The sequence below is a fragment of the Artemia franciscana genome, chromosome 17, assembly GCF_032884065.1.
Source record: "Artemia franciscana chromosome 17, ASM3288406v1, whole genome shotgun sequence".
Classification (NCBI taxonomy): domain Eukaryota; kingdom Metazoa; phylum Arthropoda; class Branchiopoda; order Anostraca; family Artemiidae; genus Artemia; species Artemia franciscana.
Window position 1 is genome coordinate 6221389 of NC_088879.1, and position 22093 is coordinate 6243481.

Here is a 22093-nt window from a genome sequence, read left to right on the forward strand (position 1 = left end):
TATTCGCTTTGACATTTCTGAAGCCTGCACTTTGTCGTTTGAACACACCTCTATTCTGGATGGCTATACTGATTCCGCAACGTCAACACGCATTTGTAGCCGGCAACTCTTTGACGTGAAAAATTCTTTTCAAACAGTTCGTGGTAACGAACTGTAGTGAGGAGCGACCCGGCTCAATAGTAACCGAAACTCTAAAAAACGGAATTTTGACACCAATAACTATATCAAAAGAATCGTATTTTTATGGTGATTTTAAACATATAAGTTTCATCAAGTTTAGTCTTACCCATCGAAAATTATAAGCCTGAGAAAATTTGTCTTATTTTAGAAAATAGGGGGAACACCCCTTAAAAGTGATAGAATCTTAACAAAAATCAAATTATCAGATTCAGCGTATCAGAGAACCCCATAGTAGAAGTTTCAAGCTCCTATCTACAAAAATGTGGAATTTTGTATTTTATACCACAAGACACATCACGGATGCGTGTTTGTTTGTTGTTTTTTTTTTCCAGGGGTGATCACATCGACCCAGTGGTCCTAAAATGTCGCGAAAGGGCTCATTCTGACGGAAATTAAAAGTTCTAGTGCCCTTTTTAAGTGACCGAAAATTGGAGGGCACCTAGGCCCCCTCCCATGCTCATTTTTTTCCAAAGTCACCGGATTAAAATTCTGTGATAGCCATTTTATTCAGCATAGTCGAAAAACCTAATAACTATGTCTTTTGGGACGACTTACTCCCCCACAGTCCCCGTGGGAGGGGCTGCAAGTTACATACTTTGACCAGTGTTTACATATAGTAATGGTTATTGGGAAGTGTACAGACTTTTCAGGGGAATTTTCGGTTGGGGAGGAGGTGTTGAGGGGAGGGGGTACAGAATTTTCAAGCATTTAAAAAAAATGAAAAAAAATATGAAAAAGTTTTTTCAACTGAAAGTAAGGAGCAACATTAAAACTTAAAACGAAAAGAAATTATTACGCATGTGAGAGGTTCACCTCCTCCTAATACCTCGCTCTTTACGCTAAAGTATTTTTAGTAATGTCAACTATTTATTCTACGGCCTTTGTGATTCAGGAGTCATTCTTAAGGAATTGGGACAAAATTTAAGCTTTAGTGTAAAGAGCGAAATATTGACAAGGGGTGAACCCCCTCACATACGCAGTAAAAACGTACGAATATAGAAGTTCGTTACGTAAGTTAATTCGTAAGTTACGTATATTTTTACTAATAAAAACGTTCGTAAAAAATTAATGTTCTAGTTCCCTAGTTGCCGATCAAAACTATGAGAAAGCCATTTAGCCAGAAAAATAAATTAATATGCAAATTTCGTTTTAATTATTCATGTGCGGAGAGCCAAAATCAAAACATGCATTACTTCAAAACGTTCAAAAATTAAATAAAAAAACAAGATTGTTTTAACTGAAAGTATGGATCTACATTAAAACTGAAAACGAACAGAAATTACTCCGTATATGAAAGGGGCTGTTCCCCCCTCAACACCCCGCTCTTTATGCTAAAGTTTTTTACTGTTTTAAAAATTAGAGTTGAGAGAAAGAGTCAAACTTTAGCGTAAAGAGCGGGGTGTTGATGAGGGAACAGCCCCTTTCATATACGGAGTAATTTCTGTTCGTTTTAAGTTTTAATATCGCTCCTTACTTTCAGTTTAAAAAAAAACTTGTTTTTTTATTTAATACAATAAGTAGCTGGTCTGAGTTTACACTACATTCTATAAATTTTAGCCATACATTCTACTTGTCCACAAAAAGCAAGTCATCTGTGTTAGAGAGATTATGCGACAAAAAGTGCGAACTATCTAGAAAATATGTCGCCACACTAATAATTAACTCGATTTCTTTTTTTCATTCTTTTCCAACTACTCATTGACAAAATTCTACCATTAAAAATTTTGAAATCAAGTAGTATCTAGTATAAGCTGTTTTTTTTTTTTTTTTTTTTTTTTGGAAACTTTCATGTATAAATGTATCCATTCATTTCCGACGTCGGCATGCTGCCGCAGTTCCTGGAACATAGTGCTAAGCTATTGTACAAGAGGTTATAGCCTAACTCCAATTCCATTGGCAGATTTTTATTATTGAATCGATAATGCCGCCACATATTCCATATTCATCGCTATACAGAAACAGGGCAGTCTTAAGTGTTATTGAAAATAAATTTTAAGCTAAACTTACCCGAAAGAAAAGAAAGCCTAAAAAAAAGCCAAACAAAAGCTGTCTTCATCCGGGCTAGCGCAATCCGGAAGGCTCCGGCAAGTCTGGAAACTAAACTGATTCCCTATTAAGAAGTAATTCTCCAAGACAAGACAAGGATGGGGGGATATGCGCGAAAGAACTTGTACTGACTGGCTAGAAAAGTACTAAAATGGGCGGAGTCGACATTGACAAATAGAGACAGTAATCGTCTATTGGACTCTGAATTCCGCCTCATATCGATCCCCTTCTCAAGAAATAAATGTTTTCGCTCCAAATGCCTAGTCTTCAGATTAGCTACGGGAGACCGAATCTGAATGACCCAAGATAGTCGTAAACCATGCCAACATCTACAAGAAATATTGCAACATTCAAGGAAATGCTGACGAATATAAATGGATCCCCATCGGAAAAGTAAGAAGTTTTCCAACTTCTTCCAAATCCTGAATGGCCAGACTGAACCTAAAGGCAGTCGACAGTATCTTAAAGAATAAATTAGGCAGCCACTTGGTACTTATCCAAAATTACTCTGAAAAAGAAATAGGTACCTCATCCAACTTCCAAATTTAAAGCTTGATAGCCCAGGCACATAAAGCTAGTTTTTTGTACAATCAATGTCCTTAATAAAGTTCGCTTCCAAATCCGGACGGGTTAACAAAATAAAAGGAAATCAACCGTGAATAGCGTTACTAATGCGCAGACGGAGAAAATAAAAGATCAGGTAAGCTGAATGGAGTAAGTGGTTTATCTTAATTACACGATTGTCATGCACGAGGGCATATTCAGCACTTTTGTTCAGGTGGGTGGAAAGAGGGGGGAGATTACAAAAAACTTCAAAATATGAATTCAAAATGTGTTTATATGCACTTTTATTCCGTTTCTACAAGTCGTACAAAAATTTCGCGGGGAGGGGTTAGGGTTATACCTGGACACGGCCTGTGTCCTACATCAAAGACGTACGGTATATGCTTCATTCAATTCATTATTATGGGTATTTTCTTAAAAGGATCTTGAAAAACACAATTTTTTGTACGTTTGGTCATCCACTCGAGTTCCAACAAAAAGCTTGCCATTGCCAAATGGGATATTAAGAGCTCAAAAGGGGGATTTAAAGGAGGGATGGGGTAGGGTGATGTTTTGAATACATTGGGATGGAAGAGGAAAGTGCGCAGTTATATTGGCTTCAGGTGGCTAAGTGGTGCAATGAATCGTTATTAGTATTAGTGGAAGCAGTTTATTTTTATCTTCATTTAATGGCTGGTACATCTTTTGAAAAAGTTTGATGACAGTTCTTAGAATGGGAGGTTTGGCAATAGCTTTTTTGGTAAAAAAAAAGGTTTTTGACGATGGAAAGTTTTATTTTCATCAACGTGAAAATCTTCGCAACATAATTTTACCAGTTTTTACCGGAATGTTGATATTTGAGGACCAGTCCAGATATTTAAGGACATGTCGATAAAAAGAACCAGTCTATCGGTAAAATCGATTTTATGCAACTTATAGATGATTCGTGAAACTTCAGTGGTTTTAGGCCTATTTTGATGTGTGATTCCTTTCTAAACACTTTAGTAGCTGATAGTAGTTTTTTTTTATATAAGAGGAAAAATGAATGAATGAACTCAACCAATGCTAGCAATACAATATTGCAACAAACGCGTTGTTAAACTTTTCTATCTGCTATGTCTATTGAGGTAAGATCTAGTATCCATAGGGAAAAAAAATCACCAGTTTTGAACAGCCAAAGCCTATTGTGAACGTAATAGAATTACAAAACCTACATCTAGAAGAAAAAGAAACAGTAAGAACAAAAGTAAACAGATTTCGGAACATTTTCTGATGAAACTGTACAATTTCATCAATTTCTCCAATTCAGAAACAGGGCGTTGAACGTGGTCCGCCAGTCTTATTTTCGTAAACCCCTGTCGCTATTTCAGCCACTTGTTTCAAATTTAAACCATCGGTCTCAAGTCTGGGACCATCTGTCTCAAACTTGAGCCAACAGTAGCCTGGAATGTCGGTTTTACTCGAGAAGGAGTGGTTGTCATTGGTTGTCAGTAATGCTTTGACTAAAGGCACAAAATAACACTTATTCTTTCAAACTCTGCATCAGTGGAAAAGGTCTCTGATTAGTTGAAAGTGATATCAGGTGATCAGTTTCATTCAATCAAAGCCATTCCATGATACTATGGGTCCAAATTTGAGACAGACGGTACAATTTTTAATACCCACCATGCATGCCCAGGCACTTAACAGTGCGCAAGCGTCCAAAATAGCGATACCGAAGAGTTGCGGTTTTATAATAATCGTAATACGTGTCGACCACGCTCACCACCCCCTAAGAAAGGCGAAAAAATCAAAGAAAAAAGTTTCTGACAGTGAATAGTCGCTCTTTAGAAGTTTTACTTTTGACAAAATCTATTTTACCTTTTCTTCTCTTGCTTACAAAAATAGTTGAAAATTGGTCCTTCTGATTTCAAAATGAGTAGGCCTATTGTCTCTCAGATGTCAAAATAATACTTCAACAAAGAACATGTTAAGAATAAAAAAAGAAACCTAAGTGGTTAATTTCTTGGTTTTTGATGTAAAACTTATGCTGTATTACAGGCACGTACGCAGAATTTTTTTTCGGGGGGGGGGCAAAACATTTGAAACAGCAGATATAAAGTAGCTCTTTTTTATTTAGTAACTAAATAAATGCAAAAAGTACGCATATCGGAAAATACAGAATAACTTTAATCTGTAGTATTGTAGCGGATGGGGGAAAGAAGACTAAAGCCTCAAAAGTACGTTTTAGGCTCAGGTTATGTTCATAGCGATTTAGAACCAGTGATTTATCTATTATATCCCACTTAAAGGGACATTTTAGGGTTAACAGTGCAATATGGGTGCTGTGGGGGGGGGTTCTTCTATTGCGAAAACGTCGATTTTAGTGAAAAATGATAGTTTCCAAAATTGATCCATCAAAAGCTGTACTTTATCCTGAAAAAGGGGGATAAACACCCTAATATCAAGGATAATTCTATTTCGTTGTGGAAAGCAAACTCTCTTTACAAAAAAAAACGTAAAAAAAAAAGTACAATCGCTAATTAATTCAAAGAGGGTAAAATGTTAGACAGAAAATGGGTTAATAATTGGGCAGTGACTTGACCGGATAACTGCATGCTCTAAAATCCCAAAAAAAAGGCTTCACACATGTATCTAGATTCTTAATAAATGTCCTACTTTTGCCAGAAATCCCAAGAAACCATGGAAAAATTAAACATTTCACAAAATTTCGGGGGGGGGAGCAAAGGCCCCCCCTGCGTAGGTGCCAGCTGTATTATATACCACTTTTTGAGCTATTACGAAAGATTAAGGATTCAACACTAGATTACAATCCACTATATCACAAAAGATCCATGAAAACATCCATATAGAATCAAAATATGACATTGTATAAAACCAAAGCGCACACGAACAAAAGACGAATATGCAATTTTTATTAGCCTCCTGTCAGTTCGATCACAATGCCTCCTCTATTTCAACAATGAATTGATTAGCATCTCTAGTGTCTATCCAAGCTCTGATTGTTCAATTCAAAAGCGATTGTATCTATTGGAATGGTAATGAATTGCCCTATTTGCGTCTTCCCAAGTGGTTTTCGTTTTCAGTTTTTTGATCTAGGACTAAGATAGAAAAGATTCACTAGGGTTTGATAGATATCAGAGGGGAAATGACAATTTATTTTGTAGAATGAGTCACTCCAACAAGATTTATTTCTTTTCTAGTTTTATGTTTGTTAAGACATGTGTGGATAATTATTGTTTAAATCAGTCATCCAGATCGGGTGAAGCGTTTCTAATTTGTCTATGCCATTCTGGACTCTATCCCCTATCAGTTAGCAGTAGTAGCCCTGTTTTGCTCAATTCTTACTTTCATTTTATTAGGAAACTTGTTTGAAGTGATCACCCCAATAAGAAAAAAATTGGGAAAGGGGCAAAAGGAGGACGAAAGGTGAATATTTAAGTTGTAAATTTCCAATCTTACTAAGGGGTGTCCTTGAAGCAGTGGTTCCCAGCCGATATTGGGCCTTGCCCCGCCCAGGCATTCCCAAAATCCTGGTGCCCTCTCGTAGTATGAAGTCTGTAATTCAAAATTCTGCGTGTATTCACCTGAAGGAATATACATATATATATATATATATATATATATATATATATATATATATATATATATATATATATATATATATATATATATATATAAAATAAATCACGAAATAAGAGGGCGTTCTCAAGATTCACATGAACGATCTTAACTCGCTGAATATCTTTCATTCAGCACGGACTATCGATCTTCACACCTCAACAATTTAAGTATTGTAATTACTGTTGCCAAGAGCTTGAATAAAAAAGTACAAGAAAACGTAATCATCCAACTTAATGACTAACAAATTAAATGAGAAGAAAACACGTTTACAACGAGGAGATCTTTGCCAAACTCCCCGAAGAAATATAAACACTGCCAAAACATCTGCTTCTCTTCATCTAAGAGCAATGAATACACTCCAAAGGATTTACATCTTAAAGAGCTGGTTTCAGTATTTTTCCGAAAATTAATTAGTACCGATATTCTTGTCCGTCCAAAATCAAAAATGCAAGGCGTTTCCTGACAAAAAAAAACGGTTAGAAACAAGTATGCTAAGAATTGTTTCCGCGAGCTACCTGAAAAATGTTTGGGAAAGTGCCTAACAATCCAGAGCGTCTTCGGGAAGGCCATGTCTAGGGGGAGGAAGGTGGTTTACCCACCAAAAAATGTTTGTGCGACTCGTAAAAACCTAATAAAATGCAAAAAAAAAATCAGATTTTCGATGGATTTTTAAAGCACTTAATGTTTTTGTTTAAACTCCCCCCTCCCGAAGAAAAATCCTGAATATGGCCTTGGTCTTCGCAAAAAATTGCTAAGGGATTCTTAGCGCGAAATTAAAAGCATTAAATTTGCAAATTTCTTTCCTCAAGAAATAATCAAGGGTAACTTTTCTTTTCATTATTTCGTATTGCCCTTTTCATGCTTCTTTCGAAAGGCTATTTTAAGATCTTGTTTTCAAATTTTACACAATTAATATGTTGCGGCTAGACGCTAACAAAAATTTGTTTTAGTGAATCAAGAGAAAATTATTCGTAATAATGTGTCAAACAATTTTTTTCATGTGACAAAACTGGCCTACAACTTCGAAGAAAGAAATTAAATTTAATTTGAGCGCTAATGGATTGGAATGTTAAAATAGGACATTTACAAGCCTTCTTCTAAAAATGTAAATTGCAGTTCCTATAATTTTTTATTCGGTTCGCAGAGACGAGGAAACAGTCTTACTAACAACGTTAAACAGCCAGATAATTAAACAATAAAAATCACGTCTATTATTGTTTTTTTATTGACCTTTTGCAGTTGTTTTGAAGTTCGAAATGCTATTCAAATCTCTATCTACAGTTGAGAGGTCCGATTTTGAATTTTCCGTCCAATTAAAACTTTACCAGGAAATGTTAAGAACAAATGTGTTTGTCCACTATTCTGTTTCTGTAAGCTGAAAGAAAACTGCTAGTAGCAGCTAGAATGATGGAAATAGGCCCATAATGTGCAAAAAAACTGAGATTTGCAATAGCCGTTTGTGCGTGCTGCCTTGGATGCAGTCCATTAAACAAGGTTCAAGATTCAATCGGGTTTAATTAAAAAAAGGAAATAACTAAACTTAAAGTACACTGCTCTGTGACAAAACTCACGTTGAGACCCATAAACATAAAACATTCTTCACTAACACGCAGTACGGCTCCCACTTCACTCTTCGACACAACCACACGCCTCCTCATTATACAATTTTTTTTTCTTTTTTAATCGTAACCATGGGGTTCCTCCCTACCTCCAAAAACTACTGTTTTGTAACTTCCACTTTCTGTGTGGCTTTACTCGGAATGCCAGAACTATGAACATAACTGACGAAGAAACATAATTTAAAAAAATCGATTAAATTGATCTGAAAGGAAAGAATATCGAAAAAGTTTGAGATTTGAAAAAAGTAATAGAATTAATAAATAAAATTTGTCTATAATAAATGCTGATCAATAAGAAACAATTATTGTATACAAGACAATATGGTAGTGGGACGGGTATTTTCTTTAAAAGTATCGTCAATTCTCAATTATTCAAGACGTTCATAAAAAATATAAAAGATGAAGCTCGTTCCATGCATAACGTGGTAGTATCTATCTATGGAAGAATTTAGCATGGGGGAAGAGGATATCCATGAAGGAGTGCTGGATTTTCCAGCATAATTTAAAAAAACAATAAGAAATTAATATAAGAAACAAGTTTTTTTTAACTGAAAGTATTAAAACTAGAAACAAAAAGAAATAACTACGGGCTATTCCCCTTGTCAATACCTCACCCTTTACGCTAAAGTACTTTTAGTAATTACAAAAGAGCTATTTATTCTAACTAAACGGCCTTCGTGATTCAGGGGTCATGTGGTTCGGGTACCGATCTTTAGCTACGGGTTATGTGATCAAAACAGTTAGGCTTTACTAAATAGATGTACACATGTCAGGCCCTTATGGAAATAATTAGACGTCATTTCTCATGGGGAAGGGAAGGGGGTTAGAATCAGAAAAAGTACATTTTGTAGGTCACTATTTTTCAGTTGTTCCAGGGTAAACGTTTCAGACAGTTCAGGAGGGGAAAGGGTAATATCCCACCACTTCCTTAGTGTACAAGCATGCTGTTTTCTTTCCATAATTCGTCAAGAAGATATAGTGACATTCAAGATGCCCTATATATTTATCCCTATGACTTGGAAAATCTCATCAATCACAGACAATATAGACCCTCTGCCAAAATCACAAAGAAGTATGTCGAAAATCTAATATCCACAATGGATACAAACTTTTAACAATCTGACTAAATGCCTCCTCGCAGAGAGACAAGGAGAGTAAGTAATAGGATTAAGTCACCCCTCGGATGTAGTAACTGTCAACCATAAAAGCTTGGTCATCCATCATGAAAGGAGAATGATGACAAGAGGCAATAAAAACGATTACAATAATCGTTCAAACAAGAAAAAGACAACTTTTATGCATCTACTGAATTGAAAAAGTTATCGAAGTAAAAATTGATGAGAGAAAATTCAAAAGGAGAATTCACCGTTCATTCCTACTTTAATATAAGACTCCCAATGATTTACGTCTGATCCCAAAAGTCCCCCCCCTTGAACTTAATTTAAGTTGATGGAAGGTAAACAGGAAGGGTGTGCGAAAGCACAGGATGGTTGGCCCCCAACCCCCCATTGCACTTCCTGGCTGAAGGGCCAAGAAACGGAGATCAGCACCGCCGGTAGGGACTGTAAAGTCTAATGCCGTATCCTTTACCTTTTTTACTTGTGATCCTAATGAAATATAACCTTCATATAAACTTTAGTTTATATAATAATATGTACTTATATGTTCAGCGCCTATGTTAAATTCTTCATCAAAGTAGACCTTGTTTCTCCGACTAATCCTAATGAAATATAATAAAATATGATGAGAATATAATAACAGAGAAACAAATTTGGACTATATATTAGGACATTAGGGGGGGGGGTAATGTATAGCGGGTCTGCATGTATAATGTGTTAAGTAAAATTATTCTGTATATTACGAAACGAGAATTGTTTCTAACTTCACACATCCAAATACTTTACATCCCACTCCCTCCCCCTAATGTGCAAATATATAGCCCAAATTATACATTTTCCATTCCATTCTGTCACTTGTTTTTGTCTTGCACTAAGCTGAAACAAACTAAAGAAGAAACCGGTTCGGCAGTGCGTCAATGGATACAGAACTTACTATAGTCGCTATAACATATAAGTACCTAATAATATAATTTGGGCTATATATTTGCAAATTGGTGGGGAGGGGGTCGTATTTGGACAGCACTCCTAACCTGATCTCACCTACCCTACCCCTACCTATTTTGCAAATAAATAGCTCAAATTAAACAAGTCTTAATCTATATTCTTATATATAATTTTGGATGACAATTATTCGAGGCTGACCCTTATTACATTCTTATATGTTAAGCGAGGAGGCAAATTTTAGCATAAAGAGCAAGGTGTTTAGGAAGGGAACTTCATATACGGAATAATTTCTGTTCATTTTGAGTTTTATTGTTGCTCCTTACTTTCAGTTAAAAAACTTGTTTTTTTTATATTTCTGTTCGTGTTTCAAATAATAAAGGTAAATCTGGCTGATCTTCCATGAAATATAACCCCCTCCCTAAGGGGAAACTCCTCTAAGAAAACTTCCTCCAACGTAAAGCACCCCCCCCCCCATCAAATTCCGTACAGAAAGTTCCATCCTCGCTGAAAATCAACCCCTATCCGTAAAATTTCTTTCATACAGGCAATATATTCGAAGTTTACCTCGACTTTTTCTTTCCTTCTTATATTTTTTTTTTTTACTGTTTTTAGTTTTAGATTTTATTTTTATATTTTTGATTTATACACTGTTTTAGATTTTATCGTTAGTCTTCTATATTTAGCACTAATTCTATTTTTATATGTTTGATTTTATACTTTATTTTAGATTTTATCTTCACTCTTTTGATTAGTTTCTTCTATATTTATAGCACTAAAGACATCTAGATTTACACAGGCAAAATATCCGTCGTTTACTTCCACTTTTTCTTTCCTTCTTATATATATATTTTTTTTTAGTTTTATATTTATTTTTTTTTTACTTTATACTTTGTTTTAAATTTTATATTCACTCTTTGATTAGTCTCTTCTATATTTAACACTAAAGACGTCTAGTTTCATACAGGCAAAATATTCGCCGTTTACCACGACTTTTTCTTTCCTTCTTATATTTAATTTTTTTGTTTTTTTTCAGTTTTATATTTTGTTTTTATATATTTTTTTATTCATACTTTGTTTTAGATTTTACCTTCACTCTTTTGATTAGTTTCTTCTATATTTAGCACTAAAACCGTCTAGCTTTATACAGGCAAAATATCCGTCGTTTACTTCGACCTTTTCTTTTCTTAAACTGGTCGTTTTGTTCTTTATTTTGATATTTCTCTCTCTTTGTTTTGTCGTGGCTGGATAGTTCGGCTTTAAATCATTTATAAGTTTAAAATGCTTATGTCATTCTGTTTGAAACAAGGTGTTACGTTCCGACCTTTCCCAGGGCATACGGTAGGTTGTTTTTGCGCAAAATCATTATCCAACTTTTTTCCTAAGAATAATGAGGTTGTCAGCCCCTAAATATTTTGGAAAGTATGTATCTTTTGAGAAAATTTGTGTATAAAAAGATATTGTGTACATATATCAGCTTTTCAAAGAGGTTCATCAGTGTTGAAGACAAAATTACATCTTTCTTAGCTCAAAAGGAGACTTTCTTGCCATAAACTTTCTAATATCATATTTTCCCGATATGTTGCCAGAAGTGGTTTTAGGTGTGTTTGTGGGGGGAAGCACTTGCCCCAGGCGCAAAATTTAAAAAAAATGATATTCTTAAATTCTTAAATTTTATTTTTATTGAAATGAAATAGAGGGTGTAGTTAGTAAGTGAAAATAACTAATAAATTATGAATTAATTAATACAAAATAAAAACGATTAAAATAATTAAATTTAATAATCAATAGTAATTACATAATGAAATAATTCAAGTATAATTTTTTTTAAAATCAAAAAACAAATTACAAATTAATTGATAAATTGAAAATAATTTATCAATAAATGATAAATTTGGTGGAAGACAGGGGGAGGGCCCTAATCGAGATTTTGCCCAGGGTGCAGAAAAGGCCAGAACCGACAAAGCATATTGGTGATTTGCTATTTTCCTGACATTGGTACGCACATATTGTCTTTCAATTTGCCTTGCTGCACAGTCTCACCGAGGATTGCTGCGCAAAACCTTCTATGTGCAAGGAATACCAAAAAAGTGTATCCCCCTCCCTTCCTTCAACATAAAACGAAATTATATTCCCCCCCCACCCACACAATTCCTAAAAAAAAAACTTAATTCCTCAAGCAGTCCTGAAATACTACAAATCCACTATTTTAATGGCCTTGGGAGCACAGGCTGATCAGAAACAATAATCTTTAAAACCCTCCCTCAAAACAGCATTCTAAGCCTTCTTGTCTTTTACCTAAAACTCTGAACTCGATCCCAAGCGCATCCCTAAATATTGCAGATAAGTAGTTAAAAAATTCGGCTGCGTGTTAATTTTTTGGCAATCCGGTTCTTGAATTGTTTCAGCAATATACCTTTGGGGAACCCTAAACAAAATCTTAGCCTAAGGAACGATTCCTAAGAGTTCCAAAGTGACCGGACAGCCATGATCAAACATGCCCGCATTTTCTACGAAACATTTTCCGTTTACAATGAGTAATTTGTGTCATTTGAAGCAATTTTCCGGTACTGTAAGGGTAATGTTGACCCTGGAGGCATACTTGTCAAACCTCCACTATTCTGAGCAAAATAGCCATTTCAAAATTTTGATCTGGTGCCATTTGGGTAAAGGGAATTCCAGAGACCATATTTGACGCCCACTTTTTAACCATGGAATATGATGACCCAGCCTCTTATTCTATGTTGTCTATTTCTTCTCTATATTTTTTTTTCGCAGTAAACTTAACCGAAAGTATTTGGTGACGTCCCATTTTGCCAAATTTTACATTTCTGTGATAACTTCAAAATCAATCTTTTCAAAACAAATGTAATTGTCATTATTCTTAAAACGAATATAAATTTGAGTGCAGGTGGGAGAGAACTAGTCTAAAGGTAGGATCAAAGAAGATTTTTTTTAATGAATGACAACCCTTGAAATGTTTGTTGGCAACATTAATTATCCTGCGTTCATGACGTCATTCCAACAGAATGCCCAAATACAGATTAATGATGACGTCATTATTCTCCCCAGTTGGCGTTCATGACGTCATTCCAACAGAATGCCCAAATACAGTATTAATTATGACGTCATTCCAGCAGACCAAACACATAATTGTTTATGAGGTCACTCGAGCAAAATTCTGGCTCAGTATTGTTTAGTTAATAGAACAATGCGGTCATTTGCTAAATATGCTGTTCCTGTAGTATGTGCTGGAGTATTATGGTGGACGATTAAAAGGTGGACGGCCAAGGAAGAGCCTATTTTTAGTACAGATAGCTTAGCCGATTCAAGAAAGGAAAAACATAAAGCTTTATCAGAAACTGGTGCTGAAAAGAAAAAGCTTGAACATCAGGATATCCAGCTGAGAAGCAAAAGGATTTTGCCCCTCCTGTACGTGCATAGAACGGTAAAAGGATTTGAAGACTGTGATAAGGTTTCATGCATTTCAAACTCAGCTGTTCAGTGTCTCTTTAGCATACATAAGAAACTTTTCAGAATTCTTCCCCAACTACGAGGCCCCATCTCCAAAGAACTAAAACGACTTGCATTTTCATCTCTTGAGAAAACGGAATCAACGAAACAGCTTAGAAAATTACTTCCGTCTGAATATCGTTTTGCAGATTCAGTCTATCAGCGCATGGCTGAATTTTGGGAAGCTTTGTTTAATTCTGTTGATAATGAAAACAGGCCGAACAGTACCAACCGATTAACATATCGAAGTGCGCTTACTGAAATTTTTCACTTTGAAAACCGAAAATATTTGGTATGTAACTTCTGCCAATGGAGTGAAATTGAAGATCATCAGACTTGTAGGAAACTTCTTAACTTAACAGTTCCAGAAACCGATGAGCGTCCTATTTATCTCAATAGGGTTCTTAATTCCAGTCCAGTTGACAGAAAATGCCCAAATGGACATGAGCTGACTTCTCGCATAGTATTTACCAAAACCAGTCCCTTTCTTGCTGTGGCTTTGAATAGAAATTTATCTGGTTCCAGAAATAATACCAGAATTATAAATAGTGATTTTGATAAAATCAATGTTGAAGTTATAGAGGATAATAGTGCTAAAGACAGCTGTTACCGTGACCTCTTGTTATCATCAGTCAATTATAAAGCTGTTGCTATTGCAGTACACTTGGATTCATTCGATGATGATCAGTATTTTGTGTATCGAAGGACGCCTAAATGTGGCTGGTTTCGCTGTAGGGATTCAGTAGTGAAGAAGGTTGATATTAACGATATAAAAACACTAGATTACTGTTTTGTACAACAAATGACTTTTCTAGTCCTTGAGAAGTGTTAAAGGTTTTGAAAAGCCCTATAAATCAATTCCTGTTCTGGATGACACCTATGGATCCATGATTAACTGATGCAAGAACACCCACCGAGTTAAGATTAAAAGACGCTAAGAAAACAGAGAACTTTGTAAGCCAAAATGTATTCTGGTCGAATTAAACAGAACAGCTGAAAAGGAAGTTCGTTTATTTTGCCAGAGATTCAACCAAAAGCCCTTCAAACCAAAACAAATGATATGCAAACGACTGCCTAGTTTATGGTCATTATGTCAGCCCCTATGTTGATTTTCCACTGACTTACCATCTATCAAGTGCCTAGCGTCACTAGTTGTGAAATATTAAAGTATTTGACCCATGCTGAATAAGTATTTCGTCTGTGTCCTCTCTGTTTTTCTTTTTCTTATACTCCTCTTTAGTGCATTTTGTTATATATAGAGGGTAACAATAAATTATTATCATCATTTTATTTTTATAATTCAATAAGATAAATTACTCATATGAAGGTATATATATATATATATATATATATATATATATATATATATATATATATATATATATATATATATATATATATATATACCAGGTATCTATGTTAAAGGTTTCCCCTAGAATGGGGGGTCAGGATGGCTTCAGGCCCATAACCGACCAAACTATATCCAGATTTTTAATTCACTTGATTGAAAATCCGCTTACCCAGATTTTGACAAAACACAAAATCGTAAAGAAAAGAAGAACGAGGACAAAAAACAGCCAGTGAAAAAATTGAAAATTATACAAATATTTTGGTCAAGACCTCAGCTTGGCCGTCCTCAGTGCGGAATAAACTGATAAAAAGATAAAAAGCAAAACCTTGAAACAAAACACACAACTAAAATATGATGACCCTTTCTCAGTAACGGTGGAAGGGTAACTGAATAAAAATCACAAATCTAAATGACTTTTCACAATTTCATCTTACTTACAGCATTCTTAAAGGCTAATCGCTTTCCAGGTAGATTATTATCAGATATTTTATTTGATTGTGCAACAAAAATTTGTGCATTTATGTGAAAACGATCAGAATTAATAATTTTGTCATAAATGGGACTTGAGAAGTTTCTCCCGTGTCTCTATTGAAAGCTACCTATTTGTCCTCGTTCTTCTTTTCTTTGCGATTTTTTGTTTTGTCATGATTAGACAGTGTGGTCTCAGAAATTATTCACCCAGACTTTGGAAAAAAAATTTTGGTTTTCTTTCAATATACCTTTTAACTAAATTTCTTTTGGAGCTTCTAATATGAAATCCAAAAGCTTGTTTTACCATTTAAGTGAATAATATAATTCACTGTGAGTAATACGTTACATATTTCATAAGAATTAAAAACTAAACTAAAAACTATTTTTTTTAAATAATTGGTTTTAAATTAATATAAAAGAAATATTGACTTCAAAGTTGTGGCTTTAGTGATATTCACTCATAAAAAATGTCTTTCACGGGGTGGAGCGTTACTATTTCTATATTACCCACTCTTCAATGTTGCCACTAGACTTACAGTTAAATCTTGCCAACCACAGTTCATTGTTGCCAATTACAGCTCAGTGTTGCCAGTTAGAGTTCAATGTTGCCGACTCTCCGCCTTTTAATATACATTTCTTTTTTTTTTTTAAACTAGAATAAAATATTAGCCTGTTTTATTAAGACAGCCTTATTCTTGTCCATTCCTCACTTTCTAATTTTTTTTAAGGAATGATTGTTACTTAACTAAAACAGTAACTTAACCGCTTTTTATTTAAAATTAAGTAAAATTAAATTAAATTTTAAAAAATTAAAGTTTTTTGAAATTAAAGTAAGGAGCGACATTAAAACTTAAAACGGACAGAAATTACTCCATATATGAAAGTGGGTTTCCCTCCTCGACACCCCGCTCTTTACGCTAAAGTTTTTTATTGTTTTAAAAAGTAGAGTTGCGAGAAAGAATCAAACTTTAGCGCAAGGAGCGGGGTGTCGAGGAGGAAAAGCCCCTTTCATATACGGAGTAATTTCTGTTCGTTTTAAGTTTTAATGTCGCTCCTTACTTTCATTTCAAAAAACTTGTTTTTTTATTTAATTTCTGAAAGTTTTTTAATTAATGCATGTCTGATTTTGGCTATCCGTACATAAATTATTAAAATGAAATTTGCATATCAATTCTTTTTTTTTTGCTAAATGGCTTTCTCTTAGTTTTGATCAGACGATTTTGAGATATAAGGGGTGGGGAAGGAGGCTTAGTTGCCCTCCAATTTTTCGGTTACTTAGGCAACTAGATCTTTTAATTTTAACGAACGTTTTTATTAGTAAAAAATATACGTAACTTAAGAATTGACTTACGTAAGAAACTTTTATATTCTTATATTTTTGATTATATATATATGAGGGGGTTGGTCCCCTCGTTAATACCTCGCTCTTCACACTAAATCTTGTTTTGTACCAATGCTTTAAGAATGACCCCTGAATCAGAAAGGCCGTAGAATAAATAGTTGAAATTACTTAAAAAAAATTTTAGCATAAAGAGCGAAGTATTTATCTCCTCCTAAATACCTCGCTCTTTATGCTAAAGTATTTTTAGAACCCCTCATAACCAAAAAAATCCCCCTGATAACGTCGGTACACTTCCCAGTAACCATTACTGTATGTAAACATTGGTCAAAGTTTGAAACTTGCAGCCCCTCCCCCAGGGACTGTGGGGGGTAAGTCATCCCCAAAGACATATTTATTATGGTTTTCGACTATGCGGAACAAAATGGCTATCTCAAAATTTTGATCCGTTGACTTTGGGAAAAAATGAGCGTGGGAGGGGGCCTAGGCGACCTCCAATGATTTTGGTCACTTAAAAAGGGCACTAGAACTTTTCATTTCCGTTAGAATGAGCCCTCTTGCAACACTCTAGGACCACTTAGTCAGTACGATGACCCCTGGGGAAAAAAAACAAAAAAAACAAAACAAACAAACACGCACCCGTGATTTGTCCTCTGGCACAAAATACGAAATTCCACATTTTTGTAGATTGGACCTTGAAATTTTTTCTATAGGATTCTCTGATACGCTAAATGCGATGGTGTGATTTTCGTTAATATCCTATGACTTTTAGGGGGTGTTACCCCTATTTTCCAAAATAAGGCAAATTTACTCAGGCTTGTAACTTTTGATAACAAAGACTAAATTTGATGAAACTTATATATTTAAAATCAGCATAAAAATCCGATTCTTTTCATATATCTTTTAGCATCGAAATTCCGTTTTTTAGAGTTTCGTTTACTATTGAGTCGGGTCGCTCCTTGCTACAGTTCGTTACCACGAACTGTTTGATAGATATGACCTTTTTTTATTGAGAACGATTTCTTCCATGTAAAGTCGAGAAGCGATAAGAACTTACTGCTTCAGCAAATTATTATTCCTGATTATTATTCCTAATTACTCCTTATTATTATTATAATAATATATACCTTATAATTATTATTCCTTATTATTCCGAATTATTCCTGGGCTCGGTTGGATAGGAAAGAAATCATTCCTTGATAAATAATTGTAACACTAAGAACGGCAATTCTATATACCCTTGTATTTTATATCAATCCAGCCAGGTTTACAATAACTTAATCGATAAGGTTGGCTGTCTTACCATCATGTGAGTACCACGCTAACGTATGGGCCACTTTATGACCTAGCACTGTATTGGTTCTGAATAGTTTGACATACCTTCAAAATTGCAGCAGTCTATACTGTTGCTATTTCCCTTTTCTACACGAAATTTACCTAGGCTAGGACACCACCTATCCCTAATTCTGCTATTCTAGGTACTAAAATCTAATAAAAATACCCCATTGCTACCTTGGATCCTGTCTATTTATCTCCCGTAATTGTAAGTAAAATTCGATTGAGTCACTACTATTTCTATCAGTCGGTTTTACTGGGGCTTATACTACTATGACTGATAACTTGGACTTTTTAGTCGTAAAATTAGCAAATAGCATTCTATTATTATAGAATGTTCTAGTTCCTTTCTAAGAGTAAAAAGTGATGGAGGGCAACTAGTCCTTCCTTCCAAACTAACCATCTTTTCAAAAACACACCTGATTAAAAATTGTTTGGAAACCATTTTGTTCAGAATTGTCCAAAGAATATAACAATGTCTCCAAGGTTGACACAACCCCCCAGAACACTGGACCAAGGGCTATAATTTGTCCCGGGGCATATAATGTTTTTTTTATGGAATGGGTGGTCTTATAAACTTCAGACGGGGCTCGTTTGATTTGGAATTGGAAGTTAGATGGAATTGGAGATGTCCTCCAGGACATCTCCACATGCCAAATTGAGTTGGTCTGCAAAGAGAATCTAAGACAATTAAAAAAAAATTATAGAAGAATTCGGTCAAATCCCCCCGTGTAAAATTTTCCCTCGAAAATTTAACCCCCAACTGAAAATGTCCTTCCCCAAGGAAGATTCTCCCAATGGAGATCCACCCCAAGCACAAAATCCATCCCCCTGAAAAATGTCTATATACTTCCCAATAATAAATACTATACGCAAACAATGGGCAAATTTCATGATTTACAGGCCTCTCCCCACGGTCTGTGTGGGGGGGGGTCATTTTCACCTAAAGACATAGTTATTTGATCTTTTAACTACTGAACAAAATGGCTATCTCAAAATTTTGACCAGATAACTTTGGGAAATAAATGGTCGTGAGAGATGTGCCAGTTGCCCTCCAATCTTTTTGTCACTTAAAAAGGGCATTAGAACTTTTAACTTCCATTTGAATGCGCCCTCTCCTGATCTTCTAGGACCATTATTTCAATACGATCACCCAAGGGAGAAAAACAAAAACAACAAAGAAACACGCATCTGTGATCTGTCTTCTGGCAAAAATAGCAAAATTCCACATTCTTGTATAAAGGGAGCTTGAAATTTCTACAGGAGGATTCTCAATTACGCTGAATGTGATGGTGCGATTTTCATCAAAATTCATTGATTCTTAAGGGGTGTTAGGCAAATATTCTCAGGCTCGTAACTTCTGAACGGTACCACTAAACATGGTGGATCTTATATATTTGGAATCAACCTAATAAGCTGAATCTTTTGATATATCTATTGATATCAAGATTCCATATGTCAGAGTTTTGTTTACTATTGAGCAGAGTCACTCCTTACTTACAGTTCGTTACCACGAAATGTTTGATAAAACTTATTATCTCTTGTCATTGATAACTGAATTTGTCTTTTTACTGCAATATAAAGACATTTGCTACTACTTAAATGATGTAACAAGGACAGAAATGTACACAGGGGGTGGGGGATCTTAAACATTGTCCATTTTCCTATAGAACAATTGGATATGTCGGTAAATTCTAGAGAAAACTCATTTATGGAAAACTGGTTGATCTATGCTGCATGTACAAAATCACTTAAACAAACTAACGAGGACCCACTAGCTAAGACAGTAGAACGTGTGACCGATAAGTTTCTTAATCTCAAGTTTCTTAATTCAAACTTTGTATTGAGGGAATGATAAAGCAAAATTTCTCCGATCCGCAAGAATGTGTAAAGGCTAGTTTTTTTCTATACCGACAGGCGGTATAGATATGTTTCATATAATTTTCATGAGTTTTTTTCTATTTTAGTGGTTACTCCTCCTTCCCCACACAAATTCCTGTACGCTTGCCTTACTATTGCAGGAGCTTTGGTAGATATAACACCTCCCCCAAAATAAATTCCTACATGCGTTACAAAACATCCCGGCAGTACACGTGCTCCTCCTCCCATACCTAAATTCCTGCCTGCATGACTGAACACACTGGGAGAACACATGCTTGCATGTTCTACAATAATCATTGCGTATACAACTTGTGAATTGAAATGGGTACGTAAATCCGTGCAATAGATACAAAACGTTCAATAGATTACGAAACAAAAACCTGAAAGCAGAAACCTGAAACCAGAGTAACTGACATTTACAAACTACAGAAGCAATTACTACTCATGAACCAGGTTACCACCCAGCGACAAAAAATCACTAGATTTTAGTAATTTTGTGGTAGATTTAGTGATTTACTCCAATAATCTAGTGAACTATGTGCAAATTAAAAGATATTTGTTTAGGCAATATAAAAATCTACCAGAAATAGTAATAAATGAATATAGTAAAACAATATAAGAAAATTATCGGTAACACGCTTTACTGTCTGAGCTAGTGGGTCCTCGTTAGTTTGTTTAAGTGATTTTTACATGATTTTGTACTCATGAACCAGGTTGCCACCCGGTGACAAAAAATCACTAGATTTTAGTAATTTTGTGGTAGATTTAGTGATTTACTCCAATAATCTAGTGAACTATGTGCAAATTAAGAGATTTTTTGTTTAGGCAATATAAAAATCTACCAGAAATAGTAATAAATCACAAGTGGTGGCAACTCTACTCATGAAGTGAACATCCCTAAGTGAATAAACTTAGCAGATTTAGGCCTAACTCAAACAGCCTTCTCGGTTGAGCCACTTTAACTGTATCCCTTTAGAAGTTTAGTTTGCTATATTTCGTTATTGAGCAATTGAAATCGTCAATGTTTTCAAAATCGTCACTTGTTTCGTCTACAGCAAAAACTAAAAGTTGAAATTTACTGAAAATTGAAAGTGAAAATTACTTCCATAAAAATCCCCTTTCTTAATTTCGACATTCCCATTAATAGTAAAAAGTCAGCGGACTTTTGATTAAAACATAAACTATCCTTATCAAGTTAAACCCACATTTATTTCTTTCCTGCTATTTATTGTTCTTTCCGAATCAATACAATTATTCTGAGCAATTGAACACACCGAGTCACGACAACACTCGCGCGAAAACAACTCGACATGGTTAAGGCTAACTCATAAGGAGATTTTATTAATACCAGGATTTAACTAGCTCGAATTTGAGCCAATCTGAAAATTCTAGGAAAAAACTGATTGACTCAAACTACCATTACCTAAATTCCCGTATATCATTGGGAATGGGCCTTTAAAGAGACAACAAAAATATTCAAATTTTTCTTTTATATAATATTTATATAATTATATCTTATATATAATTCTCATATATAATTTTTATAATTTAATTTTTATACTAATAAAAATATAATTTTTAAAATGTAATTTTTATAATTTATATTAATCTTTATTAATTTTTATCTTTTATATAATTGTATATAATTCTTTTATATAATTATGACACTTGGTATCTACCAAGTGACATAAAGCGATCGCAAATTCTGTCAGTCTGTCGGTCTGTCTGTCCCGGTTTTGCTACTATAGGCACTTCCAGGTAAGCTAGGACAGTGAAATTTGGCAGGCGTATCAGGAACCAGACCAGATTAAATTAGAAATTGTCGTTTCCCCGATTCGACCATCTGGGGGGGAGTGGGGGGACGATTAAATCGGAAAAACTAGAAAAAATGAGGTATTTTTAACTTACGAAAGGGTGATCGGATCTTAATGAAATTTCATGTTTGGAAGGATATCGTGTCTCAGAGCTCTTATTTTAAATCCCGACCGGATCCGGTGACATTGCGGGGAGTTGGGGGGACCAAAATCTTGGAAAACGCTTAGACTGGAGGGATCGGGACGAAACTCGGTGGGAAAAATAATCGCAAGTCCTAGATACGTGATTGATATAACCAGGACGGATCCACTCTCTT

The 22093-nt window shown here is 34.8% G+C and overlaps 1 protein-coding gene across 4 annotated transcripts in view; it reads right to left on the bottom strand.

Annotated features, from left to right (window-relative positions):
• LOC136037746 (talin-1-like) overlaps positions 1–22093 on the bottom strand; it is a 206399-nt gene that overhangs the window by 140751 nt on the left and 43555 nt on the right. Inside the window, exon 1 of one of the 4 annotated variants that reach the window (XM_065720533.1) lies at positions 2188–2642. The exons of the other annotated variants lie outside the window; for them this stretch is intronic. The gene's annotated coding sequence lies outside the window, so the exon portion shown is untranslated. Of the gene's footprint in view, positions 1–2187; positions 2643–22093 lie in introns of those variants that run through there. 4 annotated transcript variants of the gene reach the window in all.